Source organism: Micromys minutus (genome assembly GCF_963924665.1).
Source record: "Micromys minutus genome assembly, chromosome: 7".
In the NCBI taxonomy this organism is placed as follows: Eukaryota; Metazoa; Chordata; class Mammalia; order Rodentia; family Muridae; genus Micromys; species Micromys minutus.
The window spans coordinates 67,819,300-67,828,714 of record NC_137976.1 but is presented as its reverse complement, the minus strand read 5'-3'; the positions used below and the strand labels follow the sequence as shown (position 1 = coordinate 67,828,714).

The 9,415-nt window shown below is 48.9% G+C and overlaps 1 protein-coding gene and 1 long non-coding RNA gene across 3 annotated transcripts in view; one reads left to right on the top strand and one right to left on the bottom strand.

Moving 5' to 3' along the window:
* Positions 1-2,755: 2,755 nt before the first annotated feature.
* LOC308422690 lies at positions 2,756-4,041 on the bottom strand. 2 transcript variants are annotated; one of them, XR_013975083.1, is made up of 2 exons: positions 3,708-4,041; positions 2,756-3,461 (listed from the first exon to the last, which is right to left on the bottom strand). It is a non-coding gene; the product is annotated as an uncharacterized lncRNA (long non-coding RNA). The 2 variants fall into 2 exon arrangements; XR_013975084.1 differs by having other exon boundaries at positions 3,713-4,041.
* The window catches only part of LPP (LIM domain containing preferred translocation partner in lipoma), a 555,231-nt gene continuing 549,684 nt past the window's right edge, over positions 3,869-9,415 (top strand). The window contains exon 1 of the mRNA XM_080919338.1: positions 3,869-3,959. The gene's annotated coding sequence lies outside the window, so the exon portion shown is untranslated. The remainder of the gene's footprint in view (positions 3,960-9,415) is intronic.

Here is a 9,415-nt window from a genome sequence, read left to right as displayed (position 1 = left end):
TCGATGATACTAAGAAACTTTTGCAAGTAAACCTGCTATGTCATACTTTGTGGAAATGATCCTGGTCATTGAAGAGAAGGCAAAATCAAGCTTGGGAGTTCAAATGAGCTTTGTAGACCATGAAATTCAAGAATTTAATCTCATGAGAGAAAGGAATTGAGACTACAGTGGAAGTAACTCCTGGAAAGATTGTGCAATACTTTTTAAGTAAATAAGGGTCTGTGAACCTTCTTCTCCTGTGTCCCACCAGGAGCTAGTCTTGGTGTTACTTCCAAATGTTTGGTCTCCAAATTGCTTCTCTACTGTCTCATTGTCCTGCTTGGGTTCAGATCTGAATTTCTTGATGTATTTCTATGGTTCTTTATTTAACCACACAGGCTTTCTACCTTCTCTATATTCCTCTGCCTTTGAATATGAACATCTCTCTCTCTCTCTCTCTCTCTCTCTCTCTCTCTCTCTCTCTCTCTCACACACACACACACACACACACACACACACAGTCTTACATATACACTTATACAATATACATAAACACACAGGTTTGGGGGAGAGGAAGGAAGGAAAGACAATTTCAAAGCATAGAATGTCTATACTGATCCATGCAGGAGTTGGAGACTTTAGGATACATTAAAGTCCTAGTAAAGTAGGAGGAAAGGGCAAATTAGACAACATCTTGGCCCAGTGTCTTATGGTCTGAGGTCCTAAACAGAGGAAGATGTGGTCTGGAGGTAGCACAGGAGACAGAGATGGAGGGGAGTCCTCAGGGAAGATGACATTGCACAGGAGCCTGCAGAGTTGCCAAGAGGTTGGAGAAGGAACACTGTTCCTCATAGTAGAACCTGTGAAATGAGTGGAGGATGTACTTCCGAGCCTTCTAGTATTTCAACTAGCTACAGCTGGAGGCCTCTTTAGGGCAGCAGAAATGCAGTTTTGAAGGATCAAGTTGGTGCCAAATCACCAAGGCCTGTGTAGACCATACTGATGATTGGAGAAGCTCCATCAGACCGTTATGGCCTCTTGTCTTCCCTGGCAGTCATGCCCTTACTATTTCTCCTGTAGCCACTTATGTGCTCTCTCTCTCTCCTCTAGCTACAGATTATGAGCTCTTCCAATAGGATGCTCACACTGAGAGCAGATGGCCACTCAGCAGTGGGAAGTGAGGTGCCAGGCTTCCTGGGCTGGCTATGGAAGCTCAGTGTACTCAAACACTAGTGTTAAGAACAAGCTGCTTAGCCCCTCTGGCTTTAGTTTCCCCATGGACCAACTACGGAAATAACATCAGTCCCTCAGAGGGACTTGTGGGCTAAGAGAATTGCATAGGAAAAGCCCTTATAACATTGCCTGGCACAGACTCAAGAAAAGGGGCTGTCATGAGCTCTGGTGAGGCCTTCAGGTATAGTTCTGTGATGAATGCAATGGAGTTTTGGGATCAACCAGCCTGCCTATGACAGAGCTGCTGGTGGCCTTTCTGAGGCCACAGGGCTGCACCCTTCACTCATCTGAAATTCTGTACTATTCTTCTCAGCGGTAAACCAGTACTTAGACTGTACTGTGCTTGCAAAACGAGCAAAGTTTCCAGCCCACGTCTCTGCGCGCTGTGCAAGGACAGAAGAAAGCAGAACAGCAAAGCGGAATGAGGCTTTGGGTTTGGGCTCGGACTCCTGATGGCCCAGCCTGTGGGTCACCAAAACATCCGCTCTATTACTTTGTCACGTGCGCTGCAGGTGAGGGCCTCGTGAGCTGCAGTTATCTTTTGTGATCATGGGAACACCAGGCCTCCCCGAGCAATTCATCCTCATTTCAAGAGAAGCGATACAGTGATCTTCCCCAACACGCAGAACAGTTTCAACATAATTAGCAGCATTTCGGGATCAACACAGCAATCTTTCAATGTGTATGACTGAGAAAATGAGTGACTCTAATTATACCTTATTACATTATATTAATCCTCATTAGAACCCTATTATTCTTCATAAATGGGTTACTGAGAAGGGACTGAAGCAAGGAATGCTGGTCAGGTTCCGTTATACCTAAATGAGCAGTGGATGATTTCCCTTATATTTAATGGTAGCAGCACCCAGGGCACGGATTGGCTGCAATGCGTAGGGCGGGGTGAATGAATTGTGGGCTTTAAAAAAGCCCTAAGAGCTTGTTTCCCATCTTAACTTAATTCCAGAGCAAAACATTTCATTCTTTCATGGAACCCATGGCACTCTTGATCCTCCTCCTGCTGTATTCCTAGTTTTGACTGTGTTGTAGCTGGGACACGTGGGAGGGCAAAGGGGTTACGCAGTGTGGCCCCAAAGTGTTTGAAGACTGCAGGAGAAGTGTTCAGTTTATGTTAAGCACAGGAATATGTACTTTGACACTTAGTCAAAAGGGTTCCTCACAACCTAACTGGAGAGGAGGCACGTTCGAGCTTCCCTGCACCCGTACATCCTGGCGTACTTCCTTTCTGCATGACTGGGTCAGGCTGCAGAAGGTGAGGGCCATGGGGTGGTGGAAGGTGGCTTGAGACTGGGGACTTCAGCAGCTAGCTTCGCACAGTTGTTTTGGGAAGGTCACCTGACCATATTTTCCTTAGATTCTACCCAACCCACCAGAATGGATGGTTGTTTTATTAGCATGGGCTGAGGTTGCTGCTAGGCTGGGGTGAGGCATTTCTTTTGTATAGGAACAGGAGACACACACACACACACACACATCTTTGGATTTTGTTTAGTTTGTGACAGGGTCTGTGTAAACCTCCCTTGCGCCAGGATTAAACGCCTTTATTACTCCCATTGCCTCAGTGGCTTCCAGTGTCTCTCAGCCCGAATCTTAACATAGTACGTAGTAAATGGGGTTCTCATCGTCAGCTTTACTAATATCAAAGACAAAATATCCAAACCCAACCTTCCACGAACAGGCCTGTCTTTATTCAAACCAGTTCACCCAGTTCGTGTTTTTTCTTTTTTAAGCTGTAAGAACAGAGCAAGCTTTCTGGTTTCCTGGCAGGGCAGAGTTGGGAAGCAAATCTTAAACTCCAAAGGTTCCTATCTTTGAACAAAGGACAGGAAGTTGCCCTGAAGCACTCGATTGCAATTGTTTCTCAAGGCTTGTCAACCACAACCTTCCAGGAACTGAGGTTAGTCACTTTAGTGGGTGGTCAAGTCATCTGCCTAGGTCTAACTTGGGTCTGAGCTCACAGCTCTGGAGTCTGGGTCTTGCCTGGAGGCGGAAACCGAACTAGGAGTAGAATACTGGCTCAGCTCCTAAATCTGCACAGCGCAGGACTAGGTCAGGTCCCAGTTTCGAAGTTTCGGAACTCTGCGAGAAGTGATCTGAAGTTGCTCTCTTTTATCCCGTAGTTCTGAGTCCCTCTGGAGTTCTGGGCGGGGCTCCGACAAGGCTCTTAGGGTGGGGGATGGGGTGTTCCATGGCAGGATCTCTCGCTCGAGCTCGGTTTTCCAATCCGTCGTCTGCAGAACAGACCCGAGTCGTGCTGGTTTCTCGACTTCCTCCGGCATCTCCTTCCTCTTCCTCCAGTGGAGGCAGATCCCTCTTTCCCTTCCTCTTCCCATGCTCCCTACAACTCCCCCCCCCCCCGCGTCCCCTCCTCCAGGAAGTGCACTGCCCAGGGTCACCCACCTCGAGCCGCCGCTGCCCCCCGCGCCCCCTCCCCGTCTGGCCAGTGCGGCGGCCCGCGGGCACACGCCTCCCCATACCTTACATGGACAAATGCGTGCAGGCAAAGTCAGGAATTCAGGCCCCTGACGTCAGCCTCCAGCGCTCAGGGCACCGCACGGGAGACCGCGGGAAGGGGGTGGGGAGGAAGGAGGGGGAGAGCACCAACCAGCAAGCCACTCCCGGCCTGCTGCCGAAGTTTCACTTTTTGTCTGTGGGTTCGCTCCCGGGGCCCGCTCGAGCATTTCCCGGGATAAGTAGCCTTAGCGGCGGGGAGAGCCGGCCGCTGCAAGGTAAGGGCCGGCAGCGGGGCCGGGCACCGGGAGGACGCGGGCCGGGCGGAGCGGGCCGCTGCGGGCCGCGGGCCGGGCCGGGACAATGGGAGGGGGAGTGCCCGGCACCTCCTCCTCCGCCCCAGCCTCCGCCTCCAGCCGTCGCGGCCGCCGCTGCCCGGTCCACCTCCTCCCCCAGGTATCGTAGCGAAGGCTTCCTCCCGCCGCCGCGGCCCCACGGGGCGCCGCTCGAACCCCAGATCCTCCGCGGGGACGGGCCGCTGAGGGTGGCGGGGAGCGCGGGTCGCACCGCCGCGGAAGTGCGGGTCCCCGGCCGGGAAGCGGGGTGCACGCCGTGGGGGAGGGGCGGCTGCCGGAATCCTCAGCGCGCCCCCCGGCCCGGGCCTTTCTGGGTGCCCAGGGGGCGGGGCCGCGCCCGGCCGCTCCGAGCTTTCGTGGAATCTCAGTTGTCACAGCAGGAAGGGCCTAGGGACCCAGTGACTCGGAGTCTTCCCATTTTACAGTCAGGGCAGGCGAGGCAAGGACTGGCGGGCTTTCCTGGAAGTCATCCCTGGAAGGTGGAGCCAGGTTCCGACTGGTGGCTCCGGACCCCTACTCCCCTACTGCCTTTTTTTTCCCCTAAAAATTTAATTAATTAATTTTTTTTTTCTGTAAGCAGTTATGGAATCCCCACTGTTTTTAAGCACTGTAAGTTACAGAGGCCAGACTTTGCCCTCTGGGAGCGCTCACTGGAATGCAGGAGCCTAACCTGACTTAAAGTAGGAAGGGCCACATACTGAGAAAGCAAAGACCAGGTTTTTATGGGAGTTCGTGGAAGGAGTTTCTTATTGTGGTCTTCATGGCGGGACACGAAATCCAAGAGGAGCCTGTGATTGACTCTTTGGAAGGACAGGGAATTTTCTTAAGTAAGAAAGGCAAGGCCTTTCTTGTCTGGGAGGCAACTGCAAACCAGAGAGGGCTAAACAAGGGCGGGAGTGGCCCTGATTGGAATTGTGGTGGGCGTATGACAGGAGACCGTATCAGTGGAGTTGTGGCTTGGGTACTTGGACAGAGCAGTGTAAAATGTCTCTAGCCTTTTTCTTTAGGGGGTGGAGGTGGGGTTGGGGGTGGGGGTCCACCGCTTCACCACCCTCACAGGGAAGGCCTGGCAAGACCTCTCAGTGGATCCTGACTCTCCTGTTTCCATACCCTCCCTTTGCAAACTTGCCTCGGCAGTAAAACTTTCTCTCAAAGATGTTGGTGACTTAATGGTTTACTGTTTCCTGCACAAGCCAGTTTTCAGAGAAGCTTTAGGGGAAGAGGGACCGTGTATGGGGATACTGTAGAATGAGTTAACCTCTCCCCCATGGACCCTTTCTCAGCTTTACAACAGGGAAACAAACCTGGGTCCACAGAAGTTAAGTGCTAGCTAGCCCTGTAATCTCTGGTGGATTGAGGTGGGGGGCGTTGGCACAGAAACCCAGTAAGATTCTTGTTTTTCCCCAAGAATCTCCTGGTGAGATTCTCACCAGCACCAAGAGGGCAGTTAAAGAGGAAATTGTGGATCTAGTATTTAATCTGTGGAAGGCAGCTTGTGGATTCCAGAATACAGTCTACTAAGGGTATGTGCAGGGTAGGGGGCTATGCCAGGGGTCTTGAGCATGGGCAATGTCTTGCCTTCCCTATCCTGAACCCTCTCCTTCCTCTCTCTTCTCTCAACAACCCCTCCCCCACTCTTGCAATTCCTTGTAAGCAGCTCTGGCCTGGAGTTGGGCAGAGGCAGTTGGGAGAGGAAGCCAAGTTCCTGAATTGATTCTTGTGGCTGGGCTTGAGTAACACCCTTTGTGGAGGGACACTTCTGTTAGGAAGTGATTCCTCTGAGGAGAGTAGATGCTCCAGAGTGGGAGAGGAGACAGGATTCCGAAAGGCTTTAGGAATGCTGGCCCATCTACTTTGCATATGGCTTTTGAGGGGTTTGAGCAGGCAGGAACATGATTTGGAGAGCTGGCATCCTAAAGCAACCTGCTGCTGCCCGGTTTCAGGGAGAGGTGATAATTTGGCTTAAGAAAATGATCATGGGCTGTTGTTTCATTTGCTCGGCATGTGTTGCTGAAGACCGATTACGCACCACTTCTGTCATATATAAAAAAACGCTATGGTGGGTTCTTACTTTTATTGAGGCCGATCTTACTAAATCAGATCTCAATTACACCTTTTTTTTTCATGTTTTTTTATACCACTGAAATGTAATGGCCTGTTAACTAAAGATGTCTCCTAGCTGAACAAGTTTTTATTCTAAAGTTGATAATGCTACACATCTTACAGTCACTGTTTTAAGTTTGGTTGTCAGGTCCTCTATGAATGTATAATACTTTCGCATTTTGCAAATTTACTTTTCTATCAAATATTTTATGTGACTCTCTGAGAAGTAAGCCTGGTGATGGGGCCATCTCCATTTTAACCCTTTGCCCGATGTTTTAGAGCTAATTAGAGGTGTCCACATAACTGTTAATTCCAAACTTGGGGTTCTTGGTGGGCATGTGCATTCTGGAGCTAGTATGGATTACTTGGGTTAGGTCTGATTTCAAAACTGTGGCTTATAGTGCTGGGTGGTATAGTGGTTAGGCCGAGGACGGTACAGCTTGTAAGGGCTGGGAAGAGGCTGAAGGGTATCTTGGTAAACCAGAGGCTGGAGCGGCAGAAAGGAGAAGCCTCAGTGTGGAAACCCACTCCTTCTAGACACTGAGTCAGTCGTCTGTTGGGAGTACAAGAGGAGGCCTTCCTTCCTGTGTGGGAGGAGCATCAGGGGTGTGTGGAGGTGAAGGAGCTTGCTGGGTGTGGTCAGTGCTTTGGCTACTCAGCTGACTAGCCTCTGGGAAGGCCATATATGGGTCCTGTTCAAATTGGATCTCCAGGACTGAGCAATGTCAATTTAGGAACTATGGTCTGAGATGGAGCCATGAGGCAAGGAGCTACTGTGCAGGTTCTCAGTACAGGCTGCTTTATTTCAGCTGTGTTCTAAAGGGTCAGCATGCTTCTGCAGGTTAGAGGACGACTTTGTGGTATCTGTTGAGTTCCAGAAACTCAAAGTACCATGCTCCTACTGCAAGTGCCTTTGCCTACTGAGCCATTTTGCCTTCTCTGAACGGGAAGACTATTTCTCCCCCAAAGTATAGTTTATATTTGTCTTGCAGCTGTGGGGGCCATTAATCATATCGAGAGGTTCATGATTCATCAGAGAACAAGGCTTGGTGGGACCTCTGGAACCTTCTCTGGGAGAATGAGCATTTGGTGTCGAGGCAGAAGGCACAGGAACACTTTTCATAAGTGTGTGAGTGAATTTGAGACTTTGACCCAGCACAGTAGGGAGGCCCTCGGAGGTAGATGTGTGCGTTGGTGGGTGGAGACATTTCCTGGAATATGGCTTTGGAATGCAGCACTTTGCCTAACTAAACTAGAGAGGTGAGAGAGAGGGAGGAAAAGTGGCTGTTGCTGCTGGAAGGTTGAACTTGGGTAGAAATCGATTGGCCTAGAGGTGCCTATGAAGCACAGACGTTTGGATGAGCCGGTGAGGAGCAATGGGAAGTATGTTGGGGAAGTTTGCTGTAGCTGACTCAAGACTTGGAAGAAATGGCTAATATGTTCCTATTATAGATCCCAGGAGTGAGATTGGTCACTAGCTGAGGGCTAAAGGCAGTAAGGCTGAAAAGACAGACATAAAGCTGAGGCCAGAGGATGTTTATCTTTCCACTGTTCCAGGTAGCGATGTAAATGTGAAGTTTTGAATGCTTAGTGTATACTAGAATAATTACCACACTAGTTCCCTGAAGGACTCATGATTGCTGTGGTTTGGGTGTGGTTTGTCTCTCAAGGTCGCTACTGAAGGCTTAGTCCCCAAGTATGGTGTGCGCTTCAGAGAGGTGAGGTCTTTAGATTGTCATGGGAGTGTCTTTTGAAGGGATTTTCTTGAAACCCAACTTGAAGGGTTATGGAGATGTCAACCTGATTTCTGATTGGCTCTTTCCTGTTGGTTGATGTGATTTTTCTCCTGTGGATGCTCCCATTTCTCTTTTGCTGCCATCCTCCAGGCCTTCTCCGGAGCCGAGGTGATCTTGGTGATATGATTTGAGTTTCTAGAAACCCTGAGTCAAGTAAGCCTCCCTTCTTCACAATGGTCCCCAGTCTCAGAGATTATTAAATTTTAAGAATTAAAATTGGTCTGATATGATGGCTGTCAGTCCCATTTTACAGATGAGATTGTGAGTTTGGTGAAACAAGGTTGCAGAGCTAAGTGGTTATAGTACTGAGAGCACTTGTCTGCCCTGTTGTGTCTTTACTGAACACTATTATCTGTGTCCATAACCAAGAACACCTGAGATATATAGTATTTTCAGTGTATATGCAATGGGCCTATGCGTTCACCTGGCGATGAAGCTGGGTAAGTGGCTTCTTGGGTCCATGCTGGTGTTACTACTTCCCTTCTGCTCAGCACGCTACCATGCCTTTAACATAGCCAGATTATGTGGAAATGGAACCAGCATCTTCCAATGTACCTCCCTCCCATTCTCTTAGAGTGATCTGAATTCCATGTACCCAGTAGAGTTGTGGGACAGTAAGAAAGTGATCAATTATTGGGGAGATTGGTTTTCTGTCATTTACCTGGCTTTATGGCTCCTCTAGAGAAGCCTGGTGTATTCTGGTGGTAAAATGCCTCCTTCCTGTTACCCTTCCATGAGTTATGACCCTTCATAAATCTTTCTGGCTCTTGACTGGAAGGAATGATGCTCCTCTCTGTCATCTTCTTGCTTCAGGTGCACAGTTTGTATTTTAAGTCTCAAGAGACAAATGTCCTATGGCTGTAGCGATAAAATGTCCCTACAAGAGCAGCTGAAGTAGGTGTTGTATTTTGGATAAATAAACACACAAGGACAGCTGGTCACATTGCATTCACATTTAGTAAGCAGAGAGGAGAGAGATGGATTCTTGTGGTAGGCTGGCTTTCTTCAGGTGGTTCAGTTAGGATCCCAGAGCATTCAGTGGTACCACAAATGTTGGTGGTTAGTTTTTCCACCTCAGTTCATCTAATGAAGACAATTTCTCACAGGTTTGATTAAGGGCTCATTTTCTAGATCTCACCTAGTTGACTGTTAATCTCCACAGGCTGCTATGAGTTGCTTATTGTTTCTTATTTGTGGAAGACAGTTCCTTCTCCTAGTACCTCTGACATGGTATCTGGCAAATGAATAAAACCTGGATTTCTTCTTCCTCTTCCTCTCCTTCTCCTTCTTCATTTTGAGTCCTTCTTGTCTCTCATTTTCTGAAGTACCTGTTAAATAAACCAACAGTGTTTAGAATGTAATGATAACCACTTCACATGGCAAAGTTGCTTTCAAGACAGGTTGGTATTCACTCACTCACTATGTAGTTGAACTCTTATCCTCCTGCCTTGACCTCTCAGGTGCTGTGATTACAAGGCT